At 35.6% G+C, this 16625-nt stretch overlaps 1 protein-coding gene across 12 annotated transcripts in view; it reads right to left on the minus strand.

Moving 5' to 3' along the window:
- Nucleotides 1–16625, minus strand: part of mamo (maternal gene required for meiosis) — a 698235-nt gene that overhangs the window by 431291 nt on the left and 250319 nt on the right. The window contains exon 2 of one of the 12 annotated variants that reach the window (XM_073974312.1): nucleotides 411–446. The exons of the other annotated variants lie outside the window; for them this stretch is intronic. The gene's annotated coding sequence lies outside the window, so the exon portion shown is untranslated. The remainder of the gene's footprint in view (nucleotides 1–410; nucleotides 447–16625) is intronic. 12 annotated transcript variants of the gene reach the window in all.

Consider the following 16625-nt stretch of genomic DNA (forward strand, 5'->3'; position numbering starts at 1 on the left):
TTGCCTTTAATGTTGTTGCCGCTGATGCTATAAGAAACACATCCAGACAATTTCTTTTAATAAACATTTTAACCCAGTGGCATATATATTTTTCGTTTTTGTTGTTGTTATTGCATCATGATCTTTAACCAGATGATTTGTGTGATGGTGTTTTTTGTTCGTTCTTTTTGTTATGTGGACTGCAAGATAGTTTTGTTGTTCCAGTTTTTTTTTGTATTTGTGGTAAGAAGAAGTTATTTCATGTTTTTCGTTTTGTGGCTCGTGCCAATATCTTCCAGTTTTTATTTCCAAACAAATGTTCATTCATGACAGGCGATATCGATCCACCTCAAATTAACTTATCTTTATCTTAATTCTGATCATGAAATAAATTCAATTTTAATTAAACAGAAAATAAAACATAGACTTACTGCTTGCAGTGCAATTATGCTAAGATAGTGGCTTACCTGAAAGTGAAAAAGAAAAAATAAATTATTCGTTTATAAAAAAAAATATTTAAAAAATACACAAAAATAGTAATAAGGAGCGCGTGACATTAGTATCCTAGTGAAATATCAAAATACGATCCGATTTTCAGGAAAATATTTGGACAACAATTTTCCCATCAAGAATGTTGTGGAGGCCACTTAAGAATTTTCCTCTTCTTAAAAAATTGCAACAAGTTGTTTGCACTAGTCAAAAGTCGCACAGTTCAGGTCAAACAATTATCGCTGCAATGCAATCAAATCTATAGCTTAAACTATAAATGTTCATGTAATTGTTAAACAAATTACACGAAACATTAATTAACATGCAGACACAAAAGACAAGTTATAAAAAAAAAACGCTACAAATGCCTAGTAGTTTGTTATTTGGTCATTTAATACAACCAAACAACATCCAACAAATTTAATTATAATTAAACAGATTTATGTATCGCAAGAAGCAGAAAAAATCTGTGTTTTGTAAAACGGTAATTTCGGCTACCGTTTTTGTACTTGTTTTCAGTGTTTGTTTGAGTGTGTTTTTCTGTGATCCCGTCAAGTGCTTGAATTTATATCATGTTTTCTGGCTTTAACTGGCAGGCTTGTAAATTTTGAAAAAAAAAACAAACTTATTTGATCTTGTTGTTGATTTTGTAATTATGGTATTTTATGACCATTCGTTACAAGTAATCAACATTTTCTTAGACAAGAAGTAATAACAACAACCACCTAGTGTGTGTTTCTGTGAGTTTGAGAGAGGATGTGGAATAAAAGCCAAAAAATTTTGGGATAGTTTAGAAAATCAGGTCAATTCAGCTTTTTATATAGCATCATGATAATCCAATAACAAAACTCCCAAAAGGAAAAAGAGAGACTTCTCTCATATCGTTGAGTGCATACCATTTCAAATCGGATCAATAATGTGAGACCTACGCTGCACAGTGGTTCAGAAATCGATTTTCCTGGCCAAAAGCCCCAATTTTTGTTGTGAATTAGATCAAAATATTGAAAGGTGTGGGCGAGGCGTACTCCTTAAGACAAAAAATGTTTCCCAATTTTACAAAATACGCAATTTTTGTAAATTTCTAGAGAAAGAAACAGCTACTTCTCAGAAACTATAACAAATATTGTGTTCATTGTTTTTTTGTTAGAGAGGTAAGATTGTTGCCCTTAAGAACTGTTTTAACTTACTAAATGTTAGTGAAATTCCAAGTTTAGTGGACTACAACTTTAAAGGAACAGCTTAGAACAATGTTCCGTTTTCACAGAATAAAAAAGGAGAGCGTCATATTTCAGCCCATATATACTTTTGTACCCAACCCGTTCCGTCCGTTTAACACTTTTTTACATTTTTTTGAAATTACATTACATGTAAAAATATGTGTTTTCTCCATACCGTTTCCCATATAAATTATAGCTTTTTTCACATAAATGGCAATTTTTTTAATATATGAGTTTTATAAGAGTTTTATGAAGACTCGGAGTATATTTTATTTAGGAAAATAATTAAATTAAAAAAAAAATAAAAATTTTTGATTTTTTTCCAATATTTTTTGTGTTTTTATGGTTTGTTTATTGACCTCTGACCTTTTTTAAATAGTTAGAACATATGAAAAACTCAAAAACACTCATAGTTTGATGCAAAATATGAAAAACATAAATTTTTAATTTTGACCTTGAATTCCTCTGCAACCGCTAGACCTAATTTAGTGGCTTTTATTGAGGCGGAAAGCTGAAATGAATGAAATGAAAATATTTCTATCTGTTCAAAAGTTACAGAGTTTTGACCAGGAAAAAGCGATTCTGAACCACTGTGCGCCGAGTACGAACTGTGCACAGTGGTCCCACATGCATGGGAAGGTGCTACAAAAATATTTCTGATCGTCCAATCGATCTGATTTTTTCAGTAAATGCTTAAGATAAGTATAACAAGTAAAAAAGTATCAGTCGGCTTTGCCGACAGAGATATACCCTCAGCCTGTGCAAATTGAAACACCTTTTTCACAAAAAAACTTATGTATTTAGGGGGTTTCAACATTTTGGTCGTGTGAACCGACAAAAATGTTGATTAGGATTAAAGTTCAAAAATTTTGCGGAAAAGCCACTTAAAGTAACGCAACGACATAGACCATGGGGGTGCCATAGGGGCTTTTTACACCCTTCGGGCTGTTTTCTCAACAAGTATGGACTTGCCCCTGAAACAACTTTTACCATCGTAATTGAGGCAGCGAATGCAAGTTGCTTCAACAAAAATCAAAGTGATTCAATAGCAGGTCTTAAAGTGAACTTATCCAAAATTTTGTGTGGGAGGTACGGGATGGAGTGGACAAATATAGTCCATATTCGAACCTGATCTATATCTGGTAGATATTATGAGAATGTGTAAAGTATGGACCAAATCGGTCACTCCCATCAAGAGTTATCGTGCGCACAATTTTCCGAATATTTTCGAACTTTTGTGGGGCAGGTACCTAAAGGAGTGGACCGATACGGTTTATCTACAAACTTAAAGTAAGTTTGGAAATAATATTACGAAGACCAAATTTCGGGCGGAATCGTCATTTCCGTTCGAGAATTATATGGCGCTTCCACCGAGGTACCGGAGGTACCGGAAGGAGTGGACCGATATAATCCATCTTTGAACTTGAACTAAGTTTAGACAAAATATTATAAAAGCCAAATTTTGGACCGAATCGGCAGATCCGTTCGAGAGTTATCTTGCGCTCCAACCACTACACACGGTGTCATAGGGTTTTCTGTAACTTTCAGGCTATTTTCTCAGGAAGTATGGACTTGCCCCTAATGAAATTTGCAGCGTCGTATAGAGGACAGCGAATTCAACTTGCGTTAACAAAAATCAAAGCGATTCGAGACCAGATCCTGATCTGAACTTTTCTGAAATTTTGTGTGGGAGGTACCCGAAGGTGTGGACCGATTGAGTCCATATTGGAACCTCATCTAAGTTTGGTAAAAATACACGATGTGCAAAGTATGGACCAAATCGGTTATTCCATACAAGAGTTATCTTGCGCACAAGTTTTGCGACAATTTTTGAACATTTGTGGGGGAGGTACCTGAAGGAGTGGACCTATATGGCCCATCTTCGAACTTAAATCGAATCTGGACAAAATATTTCGATACGCAAAATTTGAACCGAATCGATTGATACGTTCGAGAGTTATCGTGCGCACCAGCCAGCCAGACAGACGGACAGACAGACGGACGGACATTGCTAGATCTACTCAAAATTGTCTGAAACGGATATCGTACAAACATACTTGGGGTCTAAAACCATTATTTCGATGAGGCACATTTTTGGTCGTATCAAAGTGTAAATACCCTCTTTAGCCTAAAGGCTGAGGGTATAAAAAGTCATCAATATGGGTCCAGTTTTTCCTATAGTCCCCATATAGCGATAGCACCCGATTTCAGGTATTTTAATGCTTTTATCTACATTTACGGCTCGAATTGGCTGTAATTTGGTATTTGGGGTTCCCAGTAATCAGAAACCTTCTTGATCAACAATTGTGGTCATAGGTCCGGGTTTTGTTATAGCCCCCATACACCGGTACCTCCCCATTTCAGGTATTTCGGTATTTTGAGGATTTTAGCTGCAATTTTCAACCGAACTAGCTGTAATTTGACACTTGAGGTTCTCAGTAGCCGCGAAACTTCTTCACCAAAAATCGTCAATATAGGCCCATGTTTTGGTATAGCCCTCATATAACAGTACCTCCCGATTTTCGGTATTTTAAGTATTTGGGTGCCACCGTGGTGCAATGGTAGGCGCGCCCGCCTTGCACGCAGAAGGTCGGGGATTCGTTTCCCTGGCCAGGCAACATCAAACAATTTTCAACGGTGGCAAAATACCCCTCAGTAATGTTGGCGACATTTCCTGAGTATTTCAGCCTTGAAAAACTTCTCCTTAAGTGGTGTCTAGAGACACGCCGTTCGGACTCGGCGATAAACAGTAGGTCCCATATCATTGAGCTAAATATGAATCGTGGTGCACTCATTGATATGAGAGAAGTCTCCCTTGTCCCGTATGGGATGTTGTGGAACAATGTTTGTGTTTTTGTTTAAGTATTTTAGCCACAATTTTCAACCGAATTAGCTGTAATTTGACACTTAAGGTTCTCAGTAGCCGCGAAACTTCTCCACCAAAAATCGTCAATAAAGCTTCATGTTTTGGTATAGCCACCATATAACGGTACCTCCCGATTTCAGGTATTTTGAAGCTTTTATCAACATTTTCAGTCCGAATTGGCTGTAATTTGATATTTGGCGTTCCCAGTAATCAGAAACCTTCTTGATCAACAATTGTGGTTATAGGTCCAGGTTTTGTTATAGCCCCCATACACCGGTACCTCCCGATTTCAGGTATTTTGAGGCTTTTATCTACATTTTCGGCCCAAAATGGGTGTAATCTGCTTTTTGCAGGTCTCAGTGGTCAAAAACCTTCTGCGCCAAAAATTGTGGTCATAGGTCCAGGTTTTGGTATAGCCCCAAACAACTGTACCTCCCGATTTCAGGTATTTTTATGTTTTTATCTACATTTTCGGCCTGAATTGGTTGTAATTTCCTATTTGGAGTTCTCAGTGGTCAAAAAAGTCTCCGCCTGATATTGTGGACAGGAAAGGAAAGAAATTATTCCATTTGAGGTTAGAATATTTCATGGTGGGGGTATATACCCTCATCATTTATGCTAACGAGGGTATATACACTTTCATAAGGGCAAAATGCGCCTCATCGAAATAACGGTTTTAGACCCCATGTATGTTTTGACGAAATGTGTTTCAGACAATTTGGAGTTGATTTAGCCATGTCCGTCCGTCCGTCTGTCTGGCTGGAGCGCACAATAACTCTCGTACGGATCAACCGATTCGGTCCAAAATTTGGTTTTCGTAATATTTTGTCCAAACTTAGTTAAAGTTCGAAGATGGGTTATATCGGTCCACTCCTTCCGGTACCTCCCCCACAAAAGTTCGGAAATGATCGGAAAATTTGGTCGCACGATAGCTCTTGAAGGAAGTACCCGATTTAGTACATACTTTGCACATAGTGAAATTTCTACCAGACTTAGATGAGGTTCTAATATGGACTCAATCGGTCCACTCGTTGGGTACCTCCCACACAAAATTTCGGAAAAGTTCACTTTAGGACCTTTTCACAAATCGCTTTGATGTAGCAACTTGTATTCACTGCCTGTCTTCGTAATATTTTGTGCAAACTTAGTTCATGTTCGATATCGGTCCACTCCTTCAGGTACCTCCCCCCACAAAAGTTCAAAAATGTTCGGAAAAATTGTGCGCACGATAACTCTTGATGGGAGTAACCGATTTAGTACATACTTTGCACATAGTGAAATTTCTACCAGACTTAGATGAGGTTCTAATATGGACTCAATCGGTCCACTCGTTGGGTACCTCCCACACAAAATTTCGGAAAAGTTCACTTTAGGACCTTTTCACAAATCGCTTTGATGTAGCAACTTGTATTCACTGCCTGTCTTCGTAATATTTTGTGCAAACTTAGTTCATGTTCGATATCGGTCCACTCCTTTAGGTACCTCCCCCCACAAAAGTTCAAAAATGTTCGGAAAAATTGTGCGCACGATAACTCTTGATGGGAGTGGCCGATTTGGTCCATACTTTACACAACCTAATATATCTACGAAATACAGATCAGGTTCGAATATGGGCTATATTAGTCCATTCCTTCGGGTACCTCACAAACAAAATGTTGGATAAAAGCCCGAAAGTTGTAAACGAACCCGTATGGCACCATATGTAGTGGCTGTCCAATTTTTGTGGCACCACCCACATAAATGTTCAACATTTTTGTGTGGTTCGGGGATCCTTTGGAAATTTTCACCGAAGGTTTTCCTAGTGGCCCTGTTTACAGCGATATTATGTTTTTCGCTGGTTAGAGTGACAAAAAAGCCCTATCTATCGATATCTCAGCAAATTTTTATACACCCAAAATTGTGAAAACCACCCTAAATACATAAGTTTTTTTTTTTTGAGAAAAAATTATTTCAATCCACACAGGCTGAGGGTATATCTCTGTCGGCAAAGCCCACTGATACTTTTATCGGGTATGTTCTGAGACACACTCCACCTCTCACTTCACGCCTCAAGCATTTTTTTTTTCATATTATATAGAGAATCATATATCAAAAATATACAAGTGTGTAAAATACACTCACAATCAGATCCCAAAACAAAAATATCCAAATCTTGAACGAAAAAACCAAAACAAACAATTAAAACACAAAACAAAAGAACACAATAATCTTTGAAACGACCAGAAGCATCTTTAGTATTTTTGATATCACACGTGGAAATGCAAATATATGTATGTATGCAGCTGGAACCAAATCTTTTTTAAACTTGAATCTATTTCGAACATTCTCCAAAAAGAATTCAGAGTGGCATCGGATGGAACTCAACTTCAATTTTAAGGACTTGGAAAAAATCCACTAAAAAAGTAGTTTAAAAAATGTAGTTTCTAGCACATTTTATGTGCATAATTTGTGCAGATTTTTATATAAAATTAATTAAAAAACCTTTAGCTAAAACTTGCATTTCGAAAAAAATCTTTTAAATTCTTAGTTATTTGTCTTGTAAACAGTATAGTAAGTTTACATTTACGAAATCCACTCGATTTCAATTGTCAATTCCATTGCTTAAACGTCAAATGAAATCCAATGGATTTCAGATGAGTTTTCATTTGACGTATACGCAAAGGATTTGACAGTTGAAATCAAGTGGATTTCGTAAATGTAAACCAATCATTACTGGCGTCTTTTAAAGTCTTTAAGAGATCATACGTAAATGTCAACTTCTTTTGTTTTGCTTTTTTTAATACCGTTATAAATTACAAAAACATTGTTGGAATATTAAAATGTGATATGTTTAGAGGTAATTTGCTGAATTGTCATTGAAATTTGTTGATATCGATTTTTCGATTTTTGTCGCAGGTTGGGTTGTCTTAAAACACCATTTGTAGTTTGACCTGGGAATCGAACCCGGATATTCAGCGTGCAATGCGTTTATGCCTACCATTGCACCATGGTGGCAATCTAGCATCACGATAACTACCTCAAAAGTGGGGTTTTATCAATATTGCTTAAAAAGCAATATCACGGAATAAAAAGTCTAGCTATCCTATGTTTGCCTAAGTTGTACCTTCCTTCATAGTCAAAATCTGACGATGTGGTTGCGAAATATCCCTATTAGGAGGCACATAATTCCACACATATTTCTATTGGATAAACCTTCAAAGTTTGAAAATTCAAATGAAAGACTAGTCAAAATAAATAGCAGAACTCACAACCCCTTTCCACAAATAATCAACAGTTACATTTGAAATAAATGACAAAAAGACATTGGTCAAAGAAAAAACTTTACACCACACAAATGATACAAAGATATTCCCTAAAGACTTGGCTACACATTACCGATACAAACTAGCGTTGAAACGACCATAGGATCGCTAAGGCAAAAATCCACAAAAAGAAAATGAAGCACTACTTTTAACAAAAGCGTAGGTGTTAAGCTTAGTTTAGAGTATAACAATTTATTACAAAACAAGATCTGAGCTAACATGTCCCATGGCACACATTTATTAAAGAAACTGAATTGTCATGCTAACGGCTAGTCCAAGCAGCAGCAGCAGTAGTATTCATTTAATAAACATTTTTACCTGTTACAAAGATGAAACTAAAATTCAACATGTGGTCAAAACTACCCAGCAAAATGTTTGTAGCCAAAGAAGTAGTTAAATCATGAGTGCAAGTGATTTCGGACTACATCTTTTTACGTGAAAGAAGTCATGATTTTTACAAGGGCATGGTGCAGTGAGGATACTGTCTAATTTACTTCTTAAGCACACATTTTGGATTAGTTCTTTGTAGTGAATAAATCACAACAACATATGATTCAACTACTTCTTTGGCTACAAACAAAGATGTAGTTCGAAATCACTTTTATTATTTTTTGTATACAAATTACTTTTTATGGATGCAAACATATTGCTGTTATTATAATTAACAAGAAACAAATTATGTTCTTTGTCTTTTTAAGTTTTTTTTTTTTTTTTTTTTTTGCAAAATTTTGAAATTTCTAAAATGTGAAAAATTTATGAAATGGATTCAAATCGGACATTGTCAAAATGTGAAGAACGGACTGCATTTTTCATGACACTGCGTGGACTGCTTCAAAAAAAGCTATTCAATCACTACTTCACAAGGAACAACTTCAAATAAATTTTGCTGGGTATATATTTTCCATATAAAAATCACCCACCCTCCACCACAGAGGCAGCTTCATGGCCCAGTTTGCCTTACTAACTCCATTCAACTCAACAGTTGCCATCTCTTGCGCTCTCTATATACAGTTTTAACAACCTCTGGACAGTTAGTCGTTTTCTTTGAGCAAACAAATGTCTTTTCTTCTTTCCTTTCTAGTGGCATGGCAGGAACGCAAATAAAAAAGAAAATCAACTAAAAATGAAGTTAAACAAATATTTGATGCCGTAACAAAACATAAATCTTTAACGGAGACAAAAATAATAATAATGAACAATAACAACAAAAACAAAAATAAACAAAATATATCTCAAAAGATATTAGGTGTAACCATAATAAAAAAAACTTATTGAGAAAAGTTGGCGTTTACTGTTGATGACAATTTGGCGCCCAAAGTTGATGCTAATCTTAGCTTCGGACGATGGGTTCAATCAACAACAAGACATGAGACAATTTTCTTCTGGTTTTCTCGATTTGGGGGAAATACGAGTAATCGTAACAACATAACATGAGTAGCCCCATATAACAGTACCTCGGTATGTTCAAGTTTTTTCTTCCCTAATTATCACACTGAATTGACTGATACTGGGTCCTCGATTAAAATACGAAAAAAAACTATCTTAAAAGTTTAGTATCAAATGTGGTTTCAGGCGAGGAGACATCCTTTCGTGTGATATCTTCAACATTGTGAAGGCCGTTCAAAAACGGGCGTTGTGCCAAAGAACATTCGGTCCAGCACAATTTCGCAATCGCTTAAAAGGGTTCGTGTCGATTGGAGCAAAGGAATTTTTGAAAAAAGAAAAAAATCAATCGCGGTGCGTCGAATGGCTTTTATAAGTCACAAGTGTCGGGCTATGGATCTACGCGTATGAGCCCGAAAGATGAGCCAAATCCAACGGAAGCTGTTCGTGAAATAAGAACTTCGACGCATATCGTTGCCTGTTTCGTCGGTGAAATGACCAGTTTGTGGCGACTATTCCGCTTGAGCAAAGTAGGACGGTCATTTCTGAGTGGTACACAACAATTTGTTTGCCAGAATCATTGCGCACCATGACAATGCGAGAGAAACTTGATGGGTCATCCGCCGTACAGTCCAGTCTTGGCACCGAATGTCGTCAAGAAAAAAGCGTGATCAACGATTTTCATCTCTAGGTGGTGCTGTTGAAGCATTCAAAACCCATGTTTTGGAGGTGTCTCAATCGGAGTGGAAAAAGGTGTTTCGACAATTGGTTTGAGTGCATGCAAATTCTATAAATCATGCTGGAGAATACTTTGAAATACAATCAAGCCGTTTTTGGTGACAAATATTCGCATTTTCTTTATTAGATCAGAAATATTTAAATGGAGTTCTCACCATATTATTCACGCTGCTCGCCACGTCAATCTTGGAATCACAACCCATTGAACATGCTAAGTTCCTAAATTTAAATTGTCCATATCTATCTCAAGCTTTCCGACTTCCAAAATCTGGAATCCAGTCATAGAACCATTAATCTCATTTCAAAGTATAATCGCCCACTGAGTGCAACGTCTCGAAATCTTAACCAATCAAAATCCAAATGTGAATCCCCCTAATATCATCCAAAGCAAGACAATCTTTCTTAACGCACCACAAACGTTACACAGATCAAATGAAAAGAAATGGCACCTCAGCATGTGTCTAATGTTTTTCGTTGTTCGTTTTTTTTTTTTTGGCATAGCGTTTTTCTTTTCTTCGTTTGTCGACAATCGTCGTTATTTTACGAATCGTTGTTGTTCAATCTTTTTCAAATGCCTTAAATTGTGGACGTTTGTTATGGCCCCATCTGCGTGGTAAATGTGTCTGTGTGTGTATCTCCAGCGCTAACACTGTGTCCTGTCCTGGTTGTGACGGTTGGATATTGTTTGTTGCTTGTTGTTGTTACTGTTGTTGGATTTTGACACAATCAACAATTGATTTGATCACCTGGCAGAACATAACAATGTTATGATATGTTGGAGAAGCTTAACATTGTTATAAGCTAACTCAGTGCATGTCCGGCTGGCTGGCTGACTGGTGGTGATGTTGCAATGTAGCATTTGGTAGCATGCATTTGTTGTTGTTGCTGCTATTGTTGGTACAGAGTCAGCTAAACGTCTGTGGTAAGTAAATCTGGTTTAAATTTGAATAAATATGTATATATTTTTTTCTCAGTCGAGTTAAATGGCAAGTTTAGCCTAACTTCGCCAACAAACAAACACCTAGCCAAATGCTCCATTCTTGTTAGCTTTAAGTAGATGACTAATGATCTTCAAGTGTATGTTATGATTAGAAACATGCCGTTTTTACGCGTCGTTACATACACTTTGCGACAATGGACATCATTAGAAGTTTTTCAGGAGGAATTCATTGAATTTTCCATTAAGTTCGGTGCAAAGCTGTTCGTTCTCCTTTTGTGGCAAACGAATAATAAAAGAGGGTTAAATTTATTGATTACTGATCACAATTAGCGAAGATTTTTGCGTATTTTACTGAAAAGGTCACAGTAGAGCTTAGTGTGAGAATGGAATTTGAGGAATGTCTTTGAAATCGAAGCGGTGGTCAAGAGATTTAGTAACACAAAATACTCGTATATAAAAAATAAATTTTGTTTTAAAATAAAAGAATAAATAAAATAAAAAATATTTTTTCCAAAATAGTCTGGCTTAATCCCATTGTTGTTTTATTATTTTGAAAAAACTAATTTATTAGTGAAAAGGTCACAGTAGTAATTAATAAAACAATAACAATGGGATTAAGCCAGACTATTTTGAAAAAATAAAATAAAAAAATATTATTGACAAAAAAATAAAAAATAATTTATAAAAATTAAGTTTCAGTGTTTTATTTAGAAATGCACTTAAAACTAGAAAATAATTTCTCGCTTAGCCTCAATAAATATATTCTTTCTCATGTTGGAATCTCTCAAATAAAACGCTTGCATTTAAATTATAAATGGAGGCAAAATTAAACGGCAAGCGTTTTATTTGAGAGATTCCATCATGAGAAAGAATATATTTATTGAGGCTAAGCGACAAATTATTTTCTAGTTTTAAGTGCATTTCTAAATAAAACACTGAAACTTAATTTTTTTAAATTATTTTTTATTTTTAACTTTTTAGTAAATAAATTTGCTTGACCACTGAGAACCCCAAATGCCGAATTACAGTCCATTTGAGCAGAAAATGTAGATTAAAATGCTTGAAATTGGGTGGTACCGTTACATGGGGGCTTTATTAAACCTCGACCTACGTCCACAATTTTTAGTGGAGAAGTTCCTGGACTATTGAGAACTCCAAATGGCAATTTACAGGAAATTCGGGCTAAAAATGAAGACAAAATCCTCAAAATACCAGAAGTCGGGTGGTGCCGTTATATGGTGGCTATAGGAAAAAATGGACCCATATTGGTTTTGGTTTCATATTCATGTATTGTCATCTAAATCTGAAAAATGTGCAAAGTTTTAGTTCGATTGGTCAACTGCAACCGTGTTAAAAATCACTTACCAGATTTGAAAAGGGGGTCAAGTTAGACACCGTAAAAACACTGTAAGAATGGACCAATATTAGTTTTGATTTCATATTCATGTGTTGTCATCCAAATCTAAAAAGTGTGCAAATTTTAAGTTCGATTGGTCAACCGCAACTATGTGAAAAATGAGTTACCAGATTTGAAAAGCAAATTAGATAAAATACTGTAAAACAGTGTAAAAATGGACCAATAATGGTTTTGATTTCACATTCATGTATTGTCATTCACATCTGAAAAGTGTGCAAAGTTTTAGTTCGATTGGTAAACTGCAACTGTGTTAAAACCCAACATACCAAATAAAAATAAAAAGTAATAGGACTTGAGAATAATATTAAAGAAATAGAAAATTCACAATCAATTTTTAACAATGCTTGAAAAACTATTACATGCACAAACTTTTCTTAAGTCTGCCTGAAAAGTATTTTGTTAATTGACATTTGTTGATAAATTAGTTTTTGTTGAAACTTTTTTTGTGACCTTTTAGTTTTTATGTAATTAAATGTATATCCGCGATGTGTTAACAAATAAGTATCCGTGTTGTGCTAAAACATAATTGCAATGCCAAAAAATATAAAAAGTGTTGAAAGACAAAAAAGTCCATGAAGAAGTTCGGTTGAATTCTTAAAAACCAAAAAATTACGAATCCGAAGAAGTTTTCAGAATTGGTGACATAAATAACGGTTGTGATGAAAGTGAATGCGAACAAAGTGAAAGTGATGAAAATTTGAATAATTATATAATTGACATTCATACATATGTTCCCATACACATCCATAATAGACACGGGAGATTTATCTCATATCCATCAGTGCACGCCGCTTCATATTGACTTAATTATATGGGACCAACTTGTTATCGCTGAATCCGAACGGAGTGTTTTATGACACCATTTGTATAAAAGTTTTTCATGGTTGATCAGAAAATGTCGTCTACATTACGCTGAGGGATATTTTGCCACCGTTGGAGAGTATGATGTTTTTGCCCGACCTGAGAATCGAAACCGTGCATACAGAGTGCAAAGCACACAACTATTGCACTAGAACGGCTATATAAAGTAAGTTCAATTTACAAAATTAACTGAAAAATTATCACTAAATTTCTACTTTTTTATAGATGCCGCAACTCCAACGACACTTTCATTCAAGACGGTTCGCGAAAAATCGTATAAAGATGCGAAATAATTATAAAACCAAAAAACGTAACTGTAAATATAATTTTTTCAATTATATCATAGAGTGAAAACTTAAATCACTAATCAACTTAATTTAAATTAAAAAATAACAATGATAAAATACACTGCACACATTGTTAATTTATAACTAAATCTCAAAATATGAACTGAATTTATAAAATTTTAATAAAAAATTAAAAAAAATATATGTAAGCTTGTTTTACTATTACAAGGGTAAGCTTAAGATAATATTAATTGCATAAGCTTGTTCTACAATTACAAGGGTTCCGTTTCGATTTTTCTACAATTATGGCATAAGCTTTTAACAACTGATTTCTCAAGTCTTTTATAAGCTTAAGGCTTATGTTGGTAAGCTTATTATAATATAATTCTCAAGCTTTTCTGGTATGCTGGGAAATGAGTTACCAGATTTGAACTAAACACACACCAAAGCAAGTTAAATAAAACACTGTAAAAAAAACAAGTGTGTTTACATGTGCTGCTAAGCGTTCAGACAATAAAAACATTTTAAAGAACATTATCGAAAAATAAAACTGAACTCTACAAACGTAAAAGAAAGAACCCACTTTAAATGCCATTACTGGCTTTATTTTGAAGAAATCGACCTCTTTAGTTAAAAAATCTAAATTTTGGGTCTGAGGGGGTTCATTCCTGCCGCTAATTTCCGCATCAACCATTTACTTTTTGAGGACATAACAATAATCTGAGACATATCACTAAACTGCAATTGTGTGAAAAATGTTAATTTTTTTGTGGGCGGTACCTGAAGGGGCCCAGCAAAAATTCGGATCCATTAGTCATTATGTAAGGTAATGTAACAAGCTACAACTACTTACTTTACAACTTACTAAGTAATGAGTGCGGTGCACCCATTGGTCAAAAATAAAAAAATTAAAAATTTTACCAATTTTCAGACAAAAATAATGATTTTTTTAATCCGCTAAATTGGTTGGATTTTATGTTGTTTTGGAGATTGTTTTGTTGCCCCAAGCCTATTTTTGCATCATAAGATAAGCGGGACCTTTGTTCATGTCATTTTGTATTTACAGCATAAAACAATTCTCACCGTATACCCCCTCCGACTACAAATACTGAAGTTGTAAATATTGTATTGAAATTTATGCTCACTTACTGAGTGCAAGCGCACACTGCCTGTCGCTGGACCAAATATTTCCCTAATGTGACCTTACCTTAAGTAAAATATACAATACACCCCCTGGCTACGTCGGTGAAGAGACTGAAATAATCCTAGCCTAGTCTGTGTCCTAGATTAGCAGCCAAAAGACACAGGCTCTTAGTAGTGCATGATATTGTACCTCTCTCTTATTTTTCTACCATCCGTCCCGCAGCACTGTTAACTTATTGCAGGGGATATAGTATTGGGAAAGAATATGCTCATGACGCTTCGCAAACAACTGTTTATGAACCTTATTTAACGCTACGTTCCAGGTCTCGCATCCATACATCACTACAGATTTAATATTCGAGTTGAACATCCTCAATTTTGTCTGTGTGTAGTTAATTTGGGAGCACCACTAAATTTGCTTTTGCTACAAATCGGTTGTCAGTTTGGGAATCAGATTGTGTTCCCGTATTTTTGTTTACCCTCCATCATATAATCGAGGTTATAATCAAATATGTCACGTATAACACTTTAAAATATTCGTCGGAGACCCTATAAAGTATATATGTTCTGAATCATCAAAAACATTCTAAGTCGATGTAACCATGTCCATCTGTCCGCCAGTCCGTCTGTTGAAATCAAGATACAGTTCGCAATTTTTAATATGGTATTAGATGGTATAGAAGTTTCTATTACTTCTGGAATGTTTGGTATTGAAAACGGGTTTTATCGGTCCACATTTTGATAGAGCCCCCATAGAACGGTACATCCGCTTTTCGGTATTTTAAAGTTGTGGCCTCAATATCCAATTCACCGAAATGGCTGAAATTTGGTATTTAATCATCGTTGGGGGTATACAAATTTCCACCTGAAGGTTGTGGCTTCAATATACAATTCACCGAAATGGGTGAAATTTTGTATTTAGTCTTCGTTGCGGTATAAAACTTTCCATCTGAAATTTGGTGGTATAGATCCACGTCTTCATATAGCCTCCTCCCGATTTTCGGTATTTTGAAGGTTGTGGCTTCTATATATCCAATTCACCGAAATGGCTGAAATTTGGTATTTAATCTTCGTTGTGGGTATACAACTTTTCACCTGACATTTGTCAGGACAGGTCCACGTCTTTATATAGCACCAATATGACGGTACCTCCCGATTTTCAGTACTTTGAAAGTTGTCGGTATAGGTCCACGCCTTCACATAGCTCCCATAGAACGGTACCTCCCGATTCGGTACATTGAAGGTTGTGCCCTCAATATTCAATTCACCGAAATGGGTGAAATTTGGTCTTCCAAGGGGCTATGAAATATTCCAGAAGCGAAATTTATCGGTATAGGTTTACGTCTTCATATAGCCCCCACAGAACAGTACCTGCGATTTTCGGTATTTTGAAGGTTGTGGCCTCCATATCAAATTCACCGAAATGGGTGAAATTTGGTATTTGGTCTTCCGCAAGGTTTGGCCGCATTATCCTGGGGGAATATGTTAACTTCGATATGTATATAGTATAACGGTAACCTTCGATTTTCGGTATTTTGAAGGTTTTAGCCACATATATAATAATTGTCCCACAAACATCCCAGAAGGGACAAGGAGACTTCTCTCATATCAATGAGTGCATCTCGATTCATATTAGCTCAATGATATGGGAGCTACAGTTTATTGCCGAGTTGTAACGGCGTGTCCTAAAACACCACTTGTAGAGAAGTTTTACGTGGCTGAAATACTAAGAAAATGTCGCCAATATTACTGAGGGGTATTTTCCGACAGTTGAAAGTTTGATGTTGCCTGGTCGGGGAATTGAACCCACGAACTTCTGCGTGCAAGGCGGGTGTGGATACCATTGCACCACGGTGGCACCCAATTTTAATTTCGCAACATTATCCAACCAAAATAGCGGAAATTTGGTTTTTAGTCTTCGTTGGGAGTACAAAACGTTTACGCTGAGAATGATCGATTCATATCCATGTTTTGATACACATAGCCCACATAGAAGAGGTATT

The sequence above is a fragment of the Musca autumnalis genome, unplaced genomic scaffold (assembly GCF_047663935.1).
Source record: "Musca autumnalis isolate F117 unplaced genomic scaffold, ASM4766393v1 scaffold_3, whole genome shotgun sequence".
NCBI lineage: Eukaryota > Metazoa > Arthropoda > Insecta > Diptera > Muscidae > Musca > Musca autumnalis.